General features: G+C 38.5%; 1 protein-coding gene across 2 annotated transcripts in view; it reads left to right on the forward strand.

Moving 5' to 3' along the window:
* Positions 1-21,778, forward strand: part of LOC6738076 (Ig-like and fibronectin type-III domain-containing protein 2) — a 69,313-nt gene that overhangs the window by 20,804 nt on the left and 26,731 nt on the right. For both annotated transcript variants that reach the window (XM_016171496.3, XM_044923121.1), the window contains exon 2: positions 5,765-5,857. The gene's annotated coding sequence lies outside the window, so the exon portion shown is untranslated. The remainder of the gene's footprint in view (positions 1-5,764; positions 5,858-21,778) is intronic.

The raw sequence follows: 21,778 nt of genomic DNA on the forward strand, positions 1-21,778 counted from the left end.
CCATGCTCCCACCCCCCCTGCATGCTACCCACCTTAGGCCTCGTACAGCTATTTCAATGCTACTCGAACTGCCACCCAAAATTGGTGGATTCCCTCCCATTAAATTACATGACGATGGCATTTCGAGTATTTGGCTTTTTTTTTCCTTTTTGGAGGAGATGCACACACACTCACTTGTGCGGTAATCGCAATGTGTGTGGAAATTGATGTCAACAGGTTAATAAGATCTATATTTATGGCGCATTTATATATGTGTTTTTCAAGTGTCGCCCCGTCTCCTTCCATCCGGCTATCTCCGTCTCTTTCGCTATGTGTGTGTGTGTGTGCTCTGAGCAGATAAAAGATTATAGAGCTCTGCTTGAAGGGACTTGAATGTACGATATAATGCGCCACATGAGGTAAGTGGGTGGTTAATTAAGGAATGTTTTTAAATACGTGAGCTGGAATTCTTTTGAAATGTATATTTGGGTACATCTTGGCTCCTACGATGATCTGTTGGGGGTGTTGTCTTTCCTTAAATCGCAGGGTGGAAAATACTCGGTGGCTTATGGCGTGAGTTAAATGGCTTAAAGAGAATTACATAAATTATTTCAGATATGCAGATGGTTTTTCATTACGGCATTTTATTTCTGACTCTACTCCTCCATTGCTACTTTAAAAGGTTTCTTCAATTACATTTAATTTTCGCATAATTAAATTAGTTTTTTTTTATCAAAACAAAATATTATGGTTTCACACATAAAATTTTGTTAAGAGCACTATTTTTCTCACGTAAAAAATAAATTTATATTTGCCCATAAAATGATTTCAAACAGCATTTATGTCTGAATTTACAATAATACCCGTCTGCTATACGCACTCGATAAATGCTAGATTAAATCATGTCTATATCACTCGACGAAAAAATAATCGACGATTTAAAATCCTCGAATGGATTACAGTGTTGAACATTGTAATCCTTAAAGAAGATTTTGATGCGCATTACAGCAAGCCACATCATAAAAAACAATTTTAATTACATCCCCAATCGACTTTTCCCGCTTCCTTTGGCATCCTTTATTACTAGCGCTCATCGGGAAACTTTAATATTAATACTTTGCTGAAAAGAAGCTGACAGAAAATGAGCGAGAGACGACCGGATAATATTGAGCAAGAATTTTTCACAGTCCATTTAATTTAATTAATTTTCATTCGTAATAAATTTTGTTTTTCTGCTGCGGCGGGCATTCTTTCAGAATGAAAAAAAAAGAAAATAAAATCAGTGGCAAAGACGTCGACAAAGAAGCATGTTAAATTTAAATATATATATGTATATAGAGTTGCCAACACTTCGAAATGACTGCATATATACACGCAGCTATGATTGACTTTTCCACTTAGCCAGGAGGCGTGGTGGGGAAAATCTGGTAGCCAGTCAGGCTATCTATAATCAATTTACACAATTTCCTCGTCATTTCCGCGATGCCTGCTCTATGGACCTGGACCAAAGCGGGCTTTTAGAGAAGTAACTTGAATTAGTCTCTACTGATTGCTTTCAGCTTTTAGTCCAGTCCATTCCATTCCATTCCCCCGCATTTTCCCGATCTATCTTTGTCATTGGGCTCCTTTGAGCCAGCTAAACAATGTTCCCTGTCAGCAGAACTAGTCAGCATACTAGTCCCAACGACAGGCAGCACTTTTTGTTGGCCACCGCTCGAAATAGATTAACATCTTCACGCAGCGGCAATTAAACATGTAGCAGACACATAGATTTTCCTCAGCACCAATGCTAAGCTCCACTCGACTAAAAAATGTTGGGGAAAGTGTGCCAAAACGAAGTTAAATATACGCTTTTTTACTATTTTTAAAGTGTATATATTAGCAATTAATGAAAGCCAATGCTTAGAAAAATGTGGGTAGATATGTTTGCTTGAACATTTTATATTTTTAGTATTTTACAATTCAAATATTTAAAAATTTATAAATAATCTATAGTAAATGTTGAAAATAATGATTTCCAATTCTTAGTTATGATTAAAGGACTTGTTGTGCCTCAGAGATTCCGACTTCATAGTTCACTTAAAGGGAGTTCGTCATCAGCAGGACTTCCTTCGTAAGACGGGGCCATTTCCGGTATTGCAGCTACCCCAAGTGAGAGTATCTAAATACTGACCCCGCATATTGATACACAGACGACGACGACGACGTAAAGTCGACTTAAAGGACAAGAACTCCGCCCCGTCCGGAAGTTCATGGAAGCGAAGGAAGCGGAGGAAGCTGGGGAAAAAAGGCATAAGATGGCAACTTTTCCCCCCAGTTTCTTGTAGTGGTTGGCCTTTCTTTATTTCCGCTTTTTTTCATGCCGTACGTACGGTTTAGTTGTGTTTTGTGGGCGGCGCACATGACTGGAAATTATTTAAGCAGCTGTCAGCTTTGCACCGTCGCGCTTTGGCAGCACCAAAATGAGGAATCGGAGGATATAGTACATATATATACATATATGCTGCGCTGCGTTGAGTTGAGTTGAGGGTTAGCAAAAGACAGTCACAAATTGGCAGGCTGCCTTGGTAGTTTGCCCCGTTGACTTTTTAAGCGCCAAGTGCTCCTGTGGACCCTGAACGCATGAAGATAAAAAGTACGGAAATAATCTCCCCCTCACCCTCCCCCTTAGAGTGCGACTTAACTACCCGTATGTCTGCATAAAAGCGAAGTTTAAGGATACGAAATGGGCGGCCGCCAGGACGACTTTTTGCCAAGTTCAAGTTGCGCAACGAACGCTGGAGCCAGAAAAAAAGTGTGGCTCGGAATTCGATCAGCCAAGAGTTCGACGGGTTAATTGAAACTTGCCAGCTGCGCCAGTGCTTACATACTTTAATTGAAATTTGGAGTGCTTAAGAAGCTCACGAAACTTTCGATCTACACTTTTTCAAGGGGTTTAAGTATCTATAAAATACAGTTTTTCTTAGAAAATGCATTGAAATCTTTGGCTTTTTATATAAGCCCAAACTTAAAATTAAATTGCTTGAAAATACTTCTAGTTTCTTTTTCATTTATGCTCACATATTTATAAAAATTATCGCAAGTCCTTTCTTTTTTTGTTCGTTCCTTGAGGATCATAAAATAGTTACGTTTTAATTTGCTGAAATGTAAACTTGCCACCCAAAATAAAGATCGAATGTTTATTGATATCGCCGCTTCACCTGTTCAATTCCATTACCCTGCATTGGTAATTGAAACCTTGTATACAGCCAAGTTAGCCGTCGAGAAACTATTATTGCCCTCTTTTAAGGTAAAGAACATTTAATCAAATAAAAGCTTACCCTCCACCGCGCTCGAGACCGAAAAACTTGGTCTTAAGGACTTACCATATGCATATTGCTAACACGCCACGTAAAAGGGCGAGCCAAAAAAAAAATAAAAAAAAAATAATGTCAACCCAAAGGAGCCAGAAAAAATAGATGGGATAACTTGGTGCAGTGTGGTTAAAGTCAAAGTTGGTATCCAGTTTACAGTCGCTTCCACTGTTGCTCCCCGCCAGTTGGCACTGTTTGTTTTTTGGGGGGTGTTGCGAATTTATTTATTGGCGCAGACTGGCGTCGCTTTTTACCTTCCTGCCAGGCAGCAGCTTCGGGTGGCTTTGCCGCCTGCCGTTGGGCAACATTTTAGTGCTGGCTTTATTTACCTGCAGCCAGAGTAATGGGTTAAATAAAAAGCTAACTGCTACCTGCTACCGGCTAACTGCTGCCGTGCAGGTGGCACGAGACACTCGGCGATACAATGTTTTAACCATGGCCTTAAATGCTTAATTGTAAAATAGTTTGGCCGCTAAGCGAGTCCTGGGCTGCACTAGACCTCGCTTGTTTATTCCGGTTCCTAGGACACTTCTCTATGGTCGAGCTAATAGGGTTTTAATGTTATTTGTGGACTTTGCAAGGACTTGCGCTGAGTCAGGAGATGTTGTCCTTTATCGATTCACCCTTCGATTCTCGGCGGTCTCTTTGTTCACATAAATTAGATTTCAGTGGCGGTGGCCTAAGATTTGTGGATCTTCCCATTCCGTCTACTTGATAAGTGTTATTTTCACGGCTTTAACTTGAATTAAATTAAAGTATAAACAAATGATCGTTTAGATTTGGTTTAAACAAAGATCAAGTGCTCATGTGCGAATTAATTTACAATCTTAAAACAATATCATTTATAAGGTAACATAAATTAACCTACACTTACTCATAATAATGTTACACGTAAATAAATGAAACCACATCAACTTTAGACCATAATATTAATTATGATCACACCTTTTGTTATTAAAGTACGTGTCGGGTGTTTTTCCGGGAATTCTGGAACCACACAAGGTAGAATCCTCAGCCTACTTTTGAGCCACCCTATATATGTATGTATGGTGGTTATTTTTTCGCTACACCAGCAGCAGACTGAGAGCTTGGTAATTAAAGCGAAATAAAGTGCGGATGGGTGGCGGCATCCTGCTGGCAAATCCTTTAAATGTTTGTCTAGCTGTTTGGAAGTCATCCTTATCCTTGGTATCCCGCTCTGGCCCAACTCCCACGAAAACCCCGCCCCCTTCAGATGAGGCCCATTCTCATGTAGATGTTGGAGTTATGGGCGTGCCCGGCATAGTTCTTGTTGTTGTTTGCTATTCATCGTGCTCGCTGGGAGGTTCTACTGTGCACTGAGAAAAATGTTTTCGATTCAAGAAAATAAATTAAAAAGTTCACATGCCAACAGCAAACAAACAAACAGATCTTATTGATTAGATATGTACAGAGCAGGAAAATAGATAATTTATTAAAATAAAAAAATATAATGTAATTACTATGGTTTGATTTATTGTAATAGATTTTGGATCTAGTAAGGACTTAACATATATTTTGAATTTATTTATGAACTAATATCTTAGTATTTTTGCATTTGTATTCTTCGACTTTTCTCTCAGTGTTGTCACAAACGCAGTTACTTTCGTTGCTCCTGTTACTGTTGCCATAGTTGTTGTTGTTCGTACAACGTAAAATTAATTTGCACAGCCGTTTTTCATTTCGTTTGTCGCTTCAATGTTTAATGTCTGAGTGTGTGTGTGTGTAAGTGGGTGTGTCTGTGTGTGAGCGTTCCTTGCATATTTTAGCAAGATTGCATTCATTCCAAATTCATCGCTCTCATACCCGTCCGTCCAACTCCCGCCCCCCTTTCTTCCGCCCGGCCGACACACCTTTCGCTTCGCCACCTTTATTTTGCCTGCGAAGGAGCTACAATCACTTACTACTTTACTTGGCCCGAGGAAACAGGACGAGTTGAAGTCGTTTCGATGAGGTCCTGGGGTAGATTTATATGTGCTTAGTTGCCTTTGCAACGCTTACCAGCGAATTTATAACATTTTTAATGCAAATTGGTACATGAAAAGAGTTAATTTCCTTTATGAACAAAGGCAGTCAACAGTTTTGAGCTCAAGGAGTCCTTTGTTTTTATGCCATGCTGAAATAGAATATCCTTGGCTGGTTTTAGGTGATTTTAATAGCATTCTGCAATGGAAGTGGCTTATTGAATAAATACCTTAGAAGTCTAAGCTTACTGTAAGAAAATGATGAGAACTATTCGAGTCTTATAAATTAATTAAATAATTTATATTATTCATTTAAGAGGTTTTAAAGTTTTTAGTCATTTCAAACAAACTTTTTGATAAAATATAACCTCTCGTTTAACTTGTATTTTTATAAATGTCTTCTGTCCTAATTAAAAGCTAATTAGCCCTTTAAATCCACTTTATTTGCAGACTTTCCACGATTGTAACGAATGATTTGTATGAATTTGAAGGCAAACTTGGAGCAGAAAGGATTAAGCAGTCGTCGCATACTTTACGAGCCCAGTAAGTGCGGCAAACTCATTAACATCGAATCCCCATCGCGATATGGAACAGTCGATATATCATTTTACGGGGCCGCCATCAAAATAAACAACTTGACCAAAATTATACCCTTAAGCGGGCTGCAATAGCTGGCAATTTACCTCCCATTTTTTTTTATTTTGGGCGGGGACCGTAAATTCTGGACAGACTGGGAGGAATCGCAAAAAATTTATAGACAAACTTGTGCTATTGCAGTGGTTCGGGTGCTTTTGGATGGCAGAACTTTTGCTTGAATATAATATTCATAAATTTAATCCGAGCAAACACTTTTCGCGTATTTCGTGCGCTATATTTTTGGTTTTTCTCATACTGGAGCCGTTTTTGTTTTTATTTGGCCGCCCACGTTTATCACTGAGACGACGTCAAGTATTCCACTTTTGCAACATTTTCCGGGTTCGGTTTTTCCCCCCACCACCTCGCCGCCCGTTTGCCTTAACTCACTGTATCTGTGTTTTCGTGGCAAAGAAGGAATAAACAAAATAAATAATTCATAATGCAAATAGGCCAAAACACACAGAGACAAGCCGGAATGCCAAGGCAACGGCAAAATAAGAGCCCGGCGGCGGAATTGCAACCCGGCCAGGACTCGATCCTGACTCCTCGGACTCCTCCATCACGGTTCTCGATCCTTGGACGATTCGTCGGCAATCTGGCCTGTGTGTACATAAGCACTTTTCGGCCGAAAGGATTATCAAACGAATCAGGTATTCCGTCCATTGTTGGCATTGCCCAAATGAGGGATCCTGTCGGGCACACAAAACAGTAAAACAATCGCAAAGAAAAATGTCAATTGTTGGTTTTACTAGGCACTGCGATAAATTTTGGGAAGCTTTTTTATCTCAGAAGTTGTTGTGCTTTGGGCTTAAGGCGGTATTTAGGCGTTGAAAGTCAAAAATTTAAAGTATAAAAATTAAAAGTATATTTAAACTTTTAATAGTCCGATAAAAGGATTAATCCAAAGAAGATACTTTTCCGCTTTATAAGAACACGTTTTGTAGATTTAATAAATATGTTATTAATCATTCCTGCGCAGTAACCCACCTCGCTATCCAAAGCTACTGGTTCCCCTACCTACTATTAATCTATGCAACCCCCCACCGAAAACGATTTCAAGTTCGATGAACCGTTTCTCGCTGTGCACTCTCATTCCGGCTGAACTTATGGCCCGTGCAGCTAAGCCACGGTTAAGGGTTTTACGGCTTTAAATAGTCAACCAAGGCTAAGCAGGGGCCGCAACATCTACGCCGGAGAGGTAAGAGCGGTGGGGTAAAAGGGCAACACCGCATATATTAAATAAAAAATGCAAAATCGTTAGGGCCGTCTAAGGGTGATGAGGGTGACTCTCTCGGCCGAAACGTGTGCAGTTGAAATAATCAAAAAAAAAAAAAAAAACTGGGAAAAGTAGGTGGAAAAGCCAGAAGAAGCAGCAGGAGCAGAAGCGGTACCAGTAGCACAAAATAAGAAGAAGCGGCAAGCGTAATCGCCAGCAACACTCACACACACACACATACTCAGCATGGTAAAAAATGCAACAAAATCGGATTAAAAAGTGCTCACGGTTTGAGCAACCGAGCAAAAGACCAAAGCCAAAGCCAAAACCGGCTGCCAGAACCTCAGAAACAGTAGTAAGAACAACAAAAGTGACAAGGAAGTGCAGAAAAGTCAAGTGTTTCAACTATCAGATACTTACTACTCTGTTGTGCTATGCAGAATGGCACAAAAATTACTGTAAATATATAATATTTGAATAGACACATTTTGATTGTAGGTTTTCGTTGAAAAGCAGCTTTTGGTTGATTATTTTTAAGCGTGGACAAGAAATATTGTATTTTAGAGTCTAAAGAGGTTGCATACCAAAATTGACAATCTTACTTATAAGACATCTTAGGATCTTCTGGGTTGACTGATTATTTATTCACAGAATGCAAAGCAAAACGCTATTTAATCCTTTTAACATACATTTTTGCATTCGCGGTATGCCCGCGTAATCTACTAGTATCAGGTATTATAAACCCCCCCATCCGAAACCTTTTTGCCACCCAACCAACCGGCAAAAGAGATACAAATTGCAGTAAGACGGTTTTTTATAGTTCAACGATGGATTTACGATGTTGCACGACTTTGAACTACATTTGTGGGGGTTTGGCCTGCAATGCCACCAAATCCCCGCGGACTGCCTAAGTTTGTTGTTGGGGGTAGAATGGTGGGTACGGTGGTATGGGGTTCATCTAGAACGGGTGCTGAATAAAACTATCTTTCCATCTATCCAGCTAGTTTGTTAACAGCTAACCAGTCGGGTGTGTTGCTCCACCGGGTGTAACTGTACTTGCCTGCCCGTTCGACCGTTACGGCTCGTAAAAGTTGCAACTTTTTCCTTAGCGGGAGGGTTGGACTTTGGCCCCATCTATTTTTTTTATTCCCATCCAAACACTCGATGAACTACAAGTAGATGCAAAAAGGCTGAGGCCGGGCTGCAAGGAGCACATAATACGGCCGTAAACTGGGAATGCTACGTCCGCTGCAAGTTGCAACAAAATTGCAGCAGCAGCAGCTATGTTCTAAGCCGGTTAACGGTCCCACCCACTGGGTAAATATTGTGAAAGGGGTTGCAGGGTTGAGGGGGCGTGGTGCATGACGCCTCCCAAGGAAATTACGGATTCAAATTAGCGGCACTCAATCTCAATCGGGGTAGAGTTCCGACCACCCACTCAACCGCCAGCTAATGCGTTTTATGATCCCCACTTTATAGACCGAATGCTTTCACTAAGGAAAATCATGTGTTTATTGCGCAATATTGTAGAATAGAATAGAAATCTACATAATAATAATATTTAAAATATTTTATAAAATTGTATCCCTGCCAGTAAATAGCCATCATAAAAACTAGAGTCGTACGATTGCCTCAACTTCAAAATCAAGATTTAAAGCCGCTTGATATCACATTTTTCCACAGTGCAGCCTCCTTATACGCCACACAGCCTTCGATTCGTTCGGCCCACTTTTATGCAATTTAATCAACTTATCGCGTAAAATGCACAAAACGTTTTTCTTTCAGTTCGCCAAGTGCAGCGCTCAACTTGCAACCCAAAAAAAGTACGCCCAGCAAAGTAATCAATGATTTTTCAGTTTGTGCATTAAAATGCAAAGCCCTGAAAACACCAGAGCCACCCAGCGAAAAACCCAACCCAAACCCATTTCAGCCACATTTTACTCATTGGCTCTGTTGCTTATTTAGGGCTAATTAAGTTTCATTTAATGGCTGCCATTGGGAGGCGCCCGATGGAGAGAGGTTCCGAGGTCAGAGGGTGGCTGTTGCTGCTTTGCAGTTTAGCAGTCAGTTGTTGTTGATGGCGCGCTATATAGCAAAAAAAAAAAAAAGAAAACAAAAATACTAAACTGAAAACAAAAAGAAAATAGAAAATTTCCGCGTGCCGCTTTTTAACTTTTTCCAGAGTTGGCAATTGAAAGTTTCTTGCGGCTGTGGAAAGGGGATTTGGGATTGTGAATTGGGTAGCATTGGAATCTATCCCCCTTATGCAATTTAGGGATTTTAACCAAACCATGGTAAACTTTTGTTTGAATGATCCCACTTTTATTTTGACAGAGTTTTGTTTTTCATCACCGACTGGGTTTTTTATCGTTTCAGCTGGGTATCGCTTTGAAATGGTAATTATCCATATAGTTTTTTGGACGATAATTATGCAAACTATATTCTATGCGTACTAAAACAATAAGTTAAAGTAAAATAAAATAACTAAGTATCATGAATAAAGATTTTTTACATTAATTCTTGGAGATTTGATTATATTTTGGTGATATAAGTTATATCTAAACTACCATGTAAATCTAACCGCAGAAACTCGAATCAAACCAAAGGAAAGAACAAAGTGAAACATTTGTTAATTAAATAAATTAGCTAGCCACAAGCCAACCTTGTTGTTTCCTCTTTGGATGTCATTAGTTGTCGGCTTTGATTCCATAGAACGAGATTAACAGAGAATAGGTGGCAATTTTCGATGGGCATTTAATGTCTGTCTTCAGTACAAGACTAATGATGACCTTGTAGGGTCAGATCGGACCTGTCCGAATCAGCAATTATGGGTCTCTCATGATGGATATCTGCCTGTGAAGCGAAAAGCGCTATGGAGATGATGCTGGGTACCGGGTCTCGGTTTCCATCGATTTCCCTTCGTGATTTGAATCATTCATGGCTGCATACAATCAGCGATGATCTGCTGTATAACTAGGCGAGCTTAATGATTTATAATTGACAGAAAACACTTGGTTTATTCGTCTCCGGTTGAATTGAATCCAAATCCATCCACTTGTAACGCCAACAAGCTGCCTCAGCCAGTCAGTCAGTCGTTTGTCCATTTTTCATAGCCAACTTGGCTAATATATAGATTTGTGGTTGAGGCAGGCAGGCAGGCAAACCGGTTCTTTCCCGTAAGGCATTTCTTTCAAGTGCACATACTGTAGGTTCTCACTCACCCTTTACTGCGCGAAACCAAACCAAATCCAAATCCACACACTTGTGCGAAACAAGTTTTCAAACAAACTGGCTCGGCCGGCCATTTGAATATTTATGAATTCTAGTGCAAAAGTTGTAAAAAAAATGTTGAAAATAATATATGAATCTTAGCTTACCGAATATATTAATACCCTAGGGATTAGGCTTACTACAAATAATTGAAAACCTTATATAATTACTAATGTAAAGATTGATTTTAATGAATGCAATTTCAGAAAGCAATACTAACTGAATTAAATAATAGAATTTTTTTAGTTAGCGGAAAAGATAAAACAAAGTGTAGCCTAGCATCAGCCGTATTAAACTACCAGCAGAAACAAAATATACGGATATATTACGTATGCTTTGTAATAAATATACTAACTTTATGGGTTCATGGAATAATTAGACTACCCACTGCAAGTGTGTCTAAAACCGACTTGCTTAAGTCAGGCTAAATCAATATCGACAGTTGTATGTCGTGAACATCTTTATTGGTTTTTAAACGCTATTTGTTGGACTTCTTCATTCACACCTTCAGTGGAGAACGAAACCGTAGGTAATGGAAGTATTTAAAAATGCTCACAGTAAATGGCTGGTAAATACCGCGAGACAATTAACCGAGACAAAGTACTTTGAAAACAGTTACAAGGTCAAGGCGACCCAAAGCCAGTCACCCACCAATCCACTCGGCGAACTCAACATCAATTCAACCATTCAACAATCCAACAATTTGAATTCTGAAAGCTGAAACAGCTGTTTCATCCATTTGTCGCGCTACGCCTGCGCACAAAATATGCAAATTAAGTGAATAAAGACTGTGCGAATCGCAGAAATTTGAACAAAAGACAAACTGCAACAGCTGACTAACTAAGAATTTATGTTTGAGACAAACTTCCATAATTCTAATGCAAATTTCTGTGATTATGGGAGAAATAATTAAGCTACTTTTCAAGAGAGGCGTACAAAGTTCTTAGGTTTTACAAAGCAACGTCGATTTTCAAAATAAGAAATTCAGCAAGTGCCTAAATAATAAATCGCAATTAACGTTCTAAGAAATTTTCCATCACATTCCAGTAGAAAACCTAATTACAAAATCCCTCAACAAAATCATAGAATTCTCGATAAATATAATTCAATTAGGAAATGTCTACAATCTGTGCTAAATCAAACTCTGACTGACATATCAAAATGTATTCAATGACAAACTAATTGAATCTTTGTATCCCAGACAAAGTGAAACATTTGGCAACATTGTGGGCAAGGTGAAAACGTTGTTATTTTACACTTGAATTACAAATGCTAGTAGCAACATGTGTATCTGTCCAATTGCAGGCAAAGACAACACTGCGTATTAGTAATTTATATGCTTTGCTTCACCGAAAGTCTCGGCTTGTTCACATATATATATATATATATTTGGAATATATATGTACAAACCGAATTATCGAGCACTGAGTGAACATCTGTGTTTTGCAAGAGGCTCGTCTGCCGAAACATTTGAACTCAGGCGGGAATTATTTAAATGGTTCATCTTTAATGCTGTTAATAGTCTGCAATCAGGCGGTTATTTGTTGTTCTACTTGCTGATGTCCTGGCATAATTTACCCTAGCCCCAAAACTCCCCTTGCATATTAATGCAATTTATGAGGGGGGGACTGACAAAAGCGTTGCTTCATTTCCCTAAGCTAAGGATTCCCCGGCAACCTGGCAACGTCTTCGTTGTCCTGGGAACTGATGTTCCTCGGTCCTGTCCCTGGTGTACCTTGATAATTCTGCATTTATAATGCTGTCAAATGCATTCAGTGTTGTTTTTGGCTTTCACATAATTTAGTTAGCAGACGAGAAAGCGGTCAGGTGAATGGCCGATAAGTGACAGGATTTGTGGGCCAACGACAGCTGTGTGAATTGGGTTTGAACTTTGGCTGAGCAATTGAAAAGTGGTAAAGTATATCTCTAAAAATATTAAAAGTAATATACGTTTCAGTTGAATTGAAATTTCAAGTCAATTTTCTAGATATTTGCATTTTCTGTAGTGCATTGCTGTAATCATTAAGAGGTCGTATTTCGTTGTAAATTGTCTCCGTCAAGTTGCCAAAATAATTTAATAATTTGCTATATTATGTTCCCTATAAATTACCTTTCTCAAATTAGTGCTAAAATTACTAAACAATTTGCTTGTATGCTGTAATTTTGTCGACAGTCGTTCGTTAGGCATTCGTACACATTTAATTGCATTTTCGTTACTTGAGATCTGTAATTCTTACCTTTGAATTCAGACGACTATTGACGTGTATACGATAGAGATTATAAAGATAAACAAAACCGGTTTTAAATACGTTTTCGACCAAAACAATATACACAATATACACTTATCAAGCTGTCTATTTGGACAGAAAGCACATATACGTACTTATATATTTGTCTGTTAATTGTGTACAAAATTAGTATCGCATTATTTGTGCGGCACATCTTAAAGCTTATTTTTATTAGTCATCAATTGTGGGTGCTATGGTCAATTCGATATATTTTGATGTTATTGAATCTAACGTCTTCTTCAAACCCTTTAGGCAATACCATAAATTCCTAAGGATATCTGCAGTAACCATGCCTTAGGCTAAAAAGGGGTTAACAAAATGTCTGTGTGTAATAAACATTTATGGCTGCTAATATTGAGTACGTTGAACCGGCGGAATGAGATAGCTGCTTCTAAAAGGGGCAAGTTCAAGACACATAAATTACGTTTGATTATCAAAAACAGTTACCAAAACTACTTACAGCCATTCTCATACTTTCTGCCATAACTTTTAGCCCGGCCCACAACACAGGGCACAAAAAAAAAAGAAGAAAATTCAACTAGATGAGAATACAAAAGACGCCCACAAAACTATGTCAGTCAGTATCTTGGCTTTTCCCGCCCCCCCGTCGACGGTTCGATGTCAAGTTGCCTTGTCAACGGCAAAGTTTTCCCCACATGTCGGGGTGGCTTGGCGATTTTCTCGGGGTTTTCCGTCGGGTTAGTGAAGTGTGGCGTCTGCATAATACGTATTTAGGTTTCAGGCGGACGGGTATAAATTTCACTTTGTATTTCACTGGGCCCATATTTATTTCGCCCCATCCCGGTGCCTCCACCCCTGCGGATTTTACGGATTTGTGTGCGAGTATTTTCAATTATATACACACATTTGTACACATAACCACGCATGCATAAACAAAGTAACAACAAAGTCGACAGGTTGAAACAGAGCGCAAAAAGCCAAATCGGAAGGAGAACGGCTGCCTGGCAGACAAAAGTTAACAAAACACAAAACCAATTTAACTTCTTGATTTTTGGTTCATTTTCATAAATAAGTGAAAAAGCGGCAACAGCAGCAGACGGAGCTGGAGGAGACCCAATCCCTGTCCCATCCACACGGATATATCCTTCGAACAGGACCCATTCCAGCTAACCTTAATGCTTTTGCACGCCCTTACGCCTTGACACAGGAAAATCCCCGATATCTCCCCGCCCCCGGGATTGCCCCCGCAATCCCTACCCAAAGTCCCCCCAACCCAATTGTCCTTCGGTTGTACACTGCAAAAAAATAAAATCGTATATCCTTGATAATGTAATCAAAAATAAATACTTTAAAGACGGTTTATTTAAGAGTTGTAGATTATTTAATGATAGTTGGGTTTGAACATAAGATTTTCAAATTCCTTTTACCTTAGTCAATAGTATAACAACTCTAATATAGGTATCATTTTTCTCAGTGTAACTTTTCCAAGCATCATCAGCTGCTTTTTGTGTGCTCATTACGGCAACTTGACATTAATAGGCAGCAAACAGCAACACAAACACACAACCGTGCAGATAGACATATACGTATATGTATGAATATATATATATATTACATGTGTGTTTTCGCACACACCCACAAATACAGTGAACAAATAAGCCCTGCTGGGCTTTCCTTTCCATTGAAAATAATTAAATTTTCAATTATAATCAGGAGTAAATGCGGGAGTTTCTTTATTTTCGTGGTCTTTTTCTGGCTTTGTGTTCTACAGCGTTTTTCGTGCTGGGATTGGAATGATTGGTGTTACATATACATACATACATACATATGTAGTTAGTTCATATGGCATATTACGATGTTGATGTGCTGGAACACCATTACGTTTTATTGTGGTTTTAACATTGAGAGTCATAAAGTTTAAGTGGAATTAAGTTTAAACGGTAAAAAATGAAAAAAGAGCAGAATAAGTAAAAATGTATATAATAAATCAACGGATTCTTTTAAAATCGCTCTTTACGATATTAAATATCTATGTTACCTAACTATTTACAATCGTCAAAATATCAACCCAAAAATGAATATTTAATAAAAAACTTTTGAAACTAAGTAAACTGTTCAAACACAACTAAAAAATTACCATAATTTTGTGACATATTTGCTTTGTATATTTGGACTATCATAGCGTTTTGCTAATTTTTTATGTCCACATGTACCGCACACAAATTGAGGAATGTATATAAAAAAAAGCCCGACATAATGTTAAAAGTTTTTGCTAAACCGATTTCCATTTGCAAACAAAAGCCTTTGCTCACGTCTATGGTCTGAAATATTATTTGCTTTGCTGCGTTCCGTGCCGATTCTGCATATTTTCCCCCACAGAGTGGAAAATTTAATTTTCTATTAATTATTATTCGCACTTTTATGTCTGTGTGTGTGGTTGGTTGTGTGTGTGTAGTGGGCAGTCTGGATTGCGTCCTTTGCTCCGGTCTACTAAAGTGGTCAAAGTTTTATTGGCTTCTCTTCGGTTTTTGTTTAATTGCAAAATACCAGGATGCTCTGGACTGTGGACTTGCGGACCAACTTTAACTGCAGACCAGTGACCAACGTCATCTGCTTGGTTTGGCTTTGCTGCTGGTCCAAGACAAGGAAAGTTGTTTATGGCACAGGTTGAGTGAGGCAAAAGTTTTCTTATTTACCTGTTGGAGCAGACAATACTTTATGGCCTGATGATGATTATAAACCTGCTCCCCGACCTCGGATTTATGAGTTCTCTTTGAGAGTTGCCGAGTGGGAGTTGATCCAGATTGGAAGCGTGGCTACTTGATTGTGGCAGGTGCTCCTGCTAAATATCCTTCTTTATGGGGATGAAGGAAATTGGCTTAGTTGTCTGTTAGTTTAGCGCGTCTCAAGAATGCGTCTGTGGTGGCCTATTTATAAGCAGGTGGGTATAAAAAAAATAGAGAAAGTACGGGATATAGTGGAAGTATCTTATTCCATTTGTGGGAGCAACTCATAGCTTATTTTACCAAGAAATAATTAGTATTTTATAGTTAAAGCATTTTGTAGGAATTCCTACTTAATTTTGCTGCATCCTTGTCTTGTGTTTCAGTTAGTTTTATAAGACTTTGCCATATTTTTGATTTGAAATATGTTTTGTTTAAATGGAGTCGTAAAGTATTTCTTCCCCACATAAATTCTCTTCGATTGAACGCAGTGAATTATTATTTTTCCTCGACGAGCGATTAATCGTTGAACGAAAAGCTCAATGCGCCCCAAGTAAATACTGTCTATCTGTACAAGAATGATTTCCCATCGATTATGTCTAAGCCCCAAGATGTCCGAATGGCTTATCTGTAAATATTTCGCAGAAACAACAGAACGGGAAGATGAACAAGGACACACAAAACAATCGAGAACCATTTCGTCAACGTTCATTTGCGATAAGTACTTGTACTAGGGATAAGTTTTGGGGCCATGTCGAAAACTATCAATATTGCAATATCATTTAGCGCTAATACCCGATACAATTTGGCCATGTTAATGCCCCGACAGCTGACCCGAAAGACTATTTCAACACTTTCAATCAAGCGGGGCCAAAAAGGTTTCCCATTCATTTTCATTTTCAAGATGCCAGACATCAGCTGCTGGTCCCTTCGGAACTTTTCCCTGGCTTCATCTCTTGCCAAATTGTTCGTTGTTCGCTGTCTGTTGGTTTTGTTGGCTTAAAGCTGCTTTTCAAGTGGCTTTCTGGGGAGGAAGTTGGCATTCACAGCGCCCACTTTTGGCCTTCGGTTTGGTCGGTTCGGCTGGCCGTTTTGAAGACATTCGCTTATAAGTTGGAAAATTACAAACATTTTTGCGTATTTGCCTCGGCGGTTGCTGTTCTGGTGGTTGCCTTGACTCGGCGGTGTCTGTCGTACACATGCTCTTGTCTCTGGATCTCTGGTTGTTGATGCAACAAAAGCCAGCGGGAAAATCAAATAAGCAACAGCCAAAACATCTTTTCACCAGCATCCAGACGCCGAAAGAATAAAACTTGCTGCAGAAGAAGGCTAAAGAAGCATGCAGCCCAGCCATCAAAAGCCGGAAACTAAAATTTTGTGGCAGAAGTTAAGGCAACGCGCACAACTTGTCGATTGTGCGTTGCGTTGGTTACTCCCCGAATTGCTGCACTGTAAAAAATGTATTATCTTTATTTTAAAAACCATTTAAGAACAACTAATGTAAGGTGTGGTATAAATTCTTATTGTTAGTAATAAAATCACTCGATTAAAAAAGAAATCATATATTTGGAAATGATTCAATAATTTTTGCTAAAAAACTATTTTAAAAGAGTAATGTAATAGATTTTATTAATCAGAAAAAGTAATAATAATAATAATAATTTTAACATTTCAATTAATTATTTTTACAGTGTGCTTTTCTGCTACTCTCCTTTTTTGGCGGTCGCAGTGCTGAAACTTTGTTTTTCCTTTTTATAGAGTTTTTCTTCGGGCCTTTTTCGATTTATTTTTGCTTGCAGAAATCGTGCCAACAACTGATTTGACTGAGGACTTTGCCGCACTCGCTGAGGCGGTGAGTGGAAATTGGGGATCGGGAAGTGGGTGGGTGTCTGCTCTGATTTGGTGGGTGTTGTGGGCGGCGATTTGGAAGTGGGAAATATAAGTTGGGAGCTCAGCACTGGGAGGCGGATAAGGCGGGTTCTTATTTAGTTTTTTGCAGCTACTTTGGCACTGGGCAAAACAAATGCGTAGGAACTTAAGTGATGGATTAGTGTCAATTCGGCAGTATGGTATTTAATCTAGCTATAGTTTCAATTCTCATAAGCCAGATGTGCACTTGTAGCAAAGATAGATTCAGGCAAAGTTCTTTTTAATATCGTATTTTAATGCAAATACAAATATTAAGAACAATATGAAATTGAATTGAAATTTATTGTGTAACAAGTTGACACTGAGAGCTGAAAGGAATGCTATGCCAATTATAGAAGTTCAAACTTATAAATTTTTAATATTTTATTCCAAAAAACACAAATCTGATTTTTTGCAGTGAACTTTTAACTCCATTTTCTGTGCATATTGGAGCCATCTATCCAGACACCAAGTTGATGGCGGCGGGAATGGATGAGGCAAATGCTTGGCACTCAACTCAACTACTTTATTTGTGCTTTTGTATCTGGTCGCGTTATTATTTAACTTGTGAATGCCCTCAATGATGTGTTTTTCTCTGCGTATTTTATGCTGATTTTGCCTCAGCTCTTGGGGCCATCTATTGTGTGTTTGGATTTGCACATTTGCAGATTTTCTGGGGGCAAACACACAGGAACAGCTCCAAATCGAGAGTAGCACGCGCCAAAAGACGGCATCTGGTCGACTGGCTTGGCGTACTTTTAACTTTCCTTGGCCATTTGGCGAGCATGTTTTTCTTTTCCATTTGTTGACGGTCCGGTCCGAACACAACTTTGTGCCGCAAAAGTTTGTTTATAAATCAACTTTTTTGTTGAGGGAACTTTTCTTTGACTCTGGATCCTTGGCGCTTAGGAGCCATTTTTGCCTCCATCCATCCATCTCCCAGTTGGATAGTTTGCATACAACGCTGCGTATGCGCAACGTCAGCGAGTCCAGCAGAATGCGCTCGGCATTTGGGGAATTTCTATGCAAAATGTACATTCATTTTGGTGCAAATTATTGAGTAAACAGATTGCACCTCAGCACCTAAGTGGGTGAGAACTCGTTTTGGAAATTTTCGCGCATTTGCTGGCACTAAGCAGCAACATCCTTCGTCCTTTAACCATTTTTCCCCCTCTCTCTCTATCTCTCTGTGTAAGCAACAGTTTTGTGTAGTCTGCTGCATTGTTTTCCGTTTTTAGTTTTCAGTTTTCTGTTTTCAGTTTTGTACAAAAGTTGCTGTTCAAGGCGATTATGATCTTTGCTTAATGTAGTGAAGTCTCCAAAGTGGTTTATCCTCTTAAAATGTCCTTGCCGCCATGAATGAATGGCCCGACCGCATTCAGCATTTCGCAACATTTTCTTTCCGAATTAAAATCTAATTTAATCCCTCAATCCTGTCTGTATAAATAAACCATTAGTTTGCCACTTTGACTGATGGCCCGTCCCTCCGGTTTCGTGATTAAAACCCACCAGCAAAAAAGTATAAAAGTGAAACGGAATAAAACCCTTTTCTCATTAAAAATCGACGAGCAACGAAATGTTTTGGCAAACAGAAACAGTAAAACGTGTTAAAACCAAATGCTATTGGCTTTGCTCGTCCAACGAGTCTGACAACGCTGACAACTGACTGAAGATTGCCCGCAGCGGAATGGGTTTCCAGTTCAGTTCGGGCCGGGTCAAAATCGGAATGGTATATCTACTTCCTACAGTTCCAGCCATTGGCCAACTGACGTACCATGATTAATTATTTGCGGAGTTGAAGTGTTATTGAATCAACAATTTCGATAGGCTGACATCTGGATGTACTTCGCAGAGTTAAAAATTGGATATTTCGATACGGTTGTCGAGACCAAAGGTTTTTATTTATGGATGGGTTCGAATAAATCAATTATTAATGACAAGAATAATATAAAAAATAAGCATACCCATTCTTCTTTCTGCAAAAATTATGCTATTTAAAAAAATAAGCTATTTAAGTATTCTTATTCAAGAATTTGTAGTTGCACTTTCAACTGATTTTTGAATAGAAATGTATAAGATTTTTTCATGAAAAATATTTGAATGCCTTCAATATAAAAATAGCAAAGACCAGAAAGTAACTATAATAGTATTCAACTAAATATAATTAATCAAAACACTCAGTGTCATTGTAAGAAATAGACTTTCGAAAGTTTTTGTGTCTTATTAATACCAAGAACTTATTTTCGAAAACTTTATGAAGTCTGTCAACTTTATGGCACTACAGACGCCACCGCCTCCCTTTCGTTTCGTTTTAATTAAAAATATTTTTGTATAGCCCAAACAAAGTTAATGCCCAACAACTTGTATTTACATTTTTCATTCTTTGTCCATCGTTTGTATTTTCGCTGTCGCTGGCTCACTCATGTATTTATTTGTTAATTTTCTGAAATGGCTTTTGCAACTGATTTCAGGAAAGATGCCTCATTTTGTTTTATGTCCACTTTTTGCTCTCGCCTGTTAAATTGTAGGCACAATTGTTGGTGACAGAAAATTAATTGCATTTAATCAGTACGGGCCAAGTTCAGGGTGGACCAGCAACTCGAAAATCATTAATGGGTTTTTGATTAATTGTCCAGACGGTCGGACAATGGACTTTGATTTGCATTTTACAAATTTAATGAATGACCCAAGAATAGGCCTACGATGTCAGGGTTGAATATAACAAATACAAATATTTATTATTTTTTCAGGCCAATACTTTAGTCGAAAATCTCTTGTAATCTAGTGAAAGTTCACTTAATTTGCTTGTACAAGGGCATTACATAGTCGACTTGGTGGGTCTTTTTTTAATGACTGAATTTTATCATAAGCTATTAAAATGATTTTAATTAATTTGATTAAGGATTGGATGTTGCGAGTGTAAAGAAAAATAAAATAATTTTTTCAGCACTCCCTGGTATTTGTTTATTAAACAATTGTTTCGTGTCAGCAAGGGGACATTGCAAACAGCTGCAGGGATTACATTATTAAATCGCATATATTTATTTAATTAAAAAATAACAAGACCGCCGGCGAAGTGAACAAATGGATTCCCGCCATTGGATCGACAATAAATTAAATGTTTTCTCAGGCCTTTTAATTGCCTGGGCAAATGGAACCTATCAAATATGTATAAGTTTTGCATACACATAAAAATTGCACGAATTATAATATTAAATTGAAATAGTTAAAGGGCAAATTGGTTCGCAAAGAGATGTCAACTTGGTTTTTACTCGTGATTTATAATAGCATTCACGACGGGATAAAGGGATAATCCCCCGACTGTCTGAGACATCAGCAGCTTCAAAGCGCATAAAAGTCGATCAACGAATTTCCCGCTGCTATCGGCGAAATCATGGCCAAAACGTGGAAAACTTTTCCATTTTCCGTATTTTAATTGACGCGCATCATGTCAGCGGAACAAAGCCCCGAGAACACAACACGGAAACGAGTGGGTGGGTGGATTTTCGATATGAATGTGGGTGAGTGTGGGCGGGTGAGGTGCCAATCCGATGACAGTGTGCCCTGGGCTATAGTTTCACAGTTAGCAAAATCATCGATAGATGACGCGACGACGGGTGCTTGGACTTGATAGATTGGGAGCAGAAAAAAACTAGAAAAAAAGTGTGTACAAAATGGGTGGGCAGGGGTCCAAGTATATGGAGCGATGCATTTTGCCAGCGCAAAATGCAGTTGACAGCCATCCAACGTAAAAACGGCGACAGTTCATCGAAAAAAATATATATACATATATATATAAAATCGAGGCAAATGTTTAGACTACAAAACACCCACCAACTCAAATTAATTGCAACGTGATACTGGCTACAGATTACCAACTGCTTTTAATTAGAAGCTTAAGCAATTAAAACAATTATGCAATTGAGTTTACTCATGTTTCAATGCTAGAAGCGCGGAAATACCTTGTGAATCTTCCGTGAGAAGTTGTCTATCATACCTGTTAAATAAAGGGTAATGAATGGCGATGGTAGAAACATGTATATGTGAATATGTAATGATCTGTGCACGCTGGGTCATTTTATATTTTAATAATATATTTGTAAAGGAAATCTAATATATATAATATATACCATGATTTTGTGCACATTGTTTAACAAAAATTTAATATTATTTCCTTAAATTAGGAAATTTTTTCATACATATCTTAAATAATCGCACACTGCATTAGCACAGATGTAAATTATCGAAATTCCGTACCTCAATTTTGTGGTCCAATAAGAAGAAAGCCATTGAGCGGATGCTCGTTGGCTGAGGAAATGAGAAACTCATTCATTTGGCAGCGGCGGCAGTGGCAATATACCTACGTGCACAGTTACCTTCGCAAAATCGTTGACATGTGAAATTTTAATTAAAACAAAAATGAAAATAATACAAGCAAAGGAAAGGAAAAACAAAAAGGCAT

This window comes from Drosophila simulans, chromosome 3L (assembly GCF_016746395.2).
Source record: "Drosophila simulans strain w501 chromosome 3L, Prin_Dsim_3.1, whole genome shotgun sequence".
Taxonomy (NCBI): Eukaryota; Metazoa; Arthropoda; class Insecta; order Diptera; family Drosophilidae; genus Drosophila; species Drosophila simulans.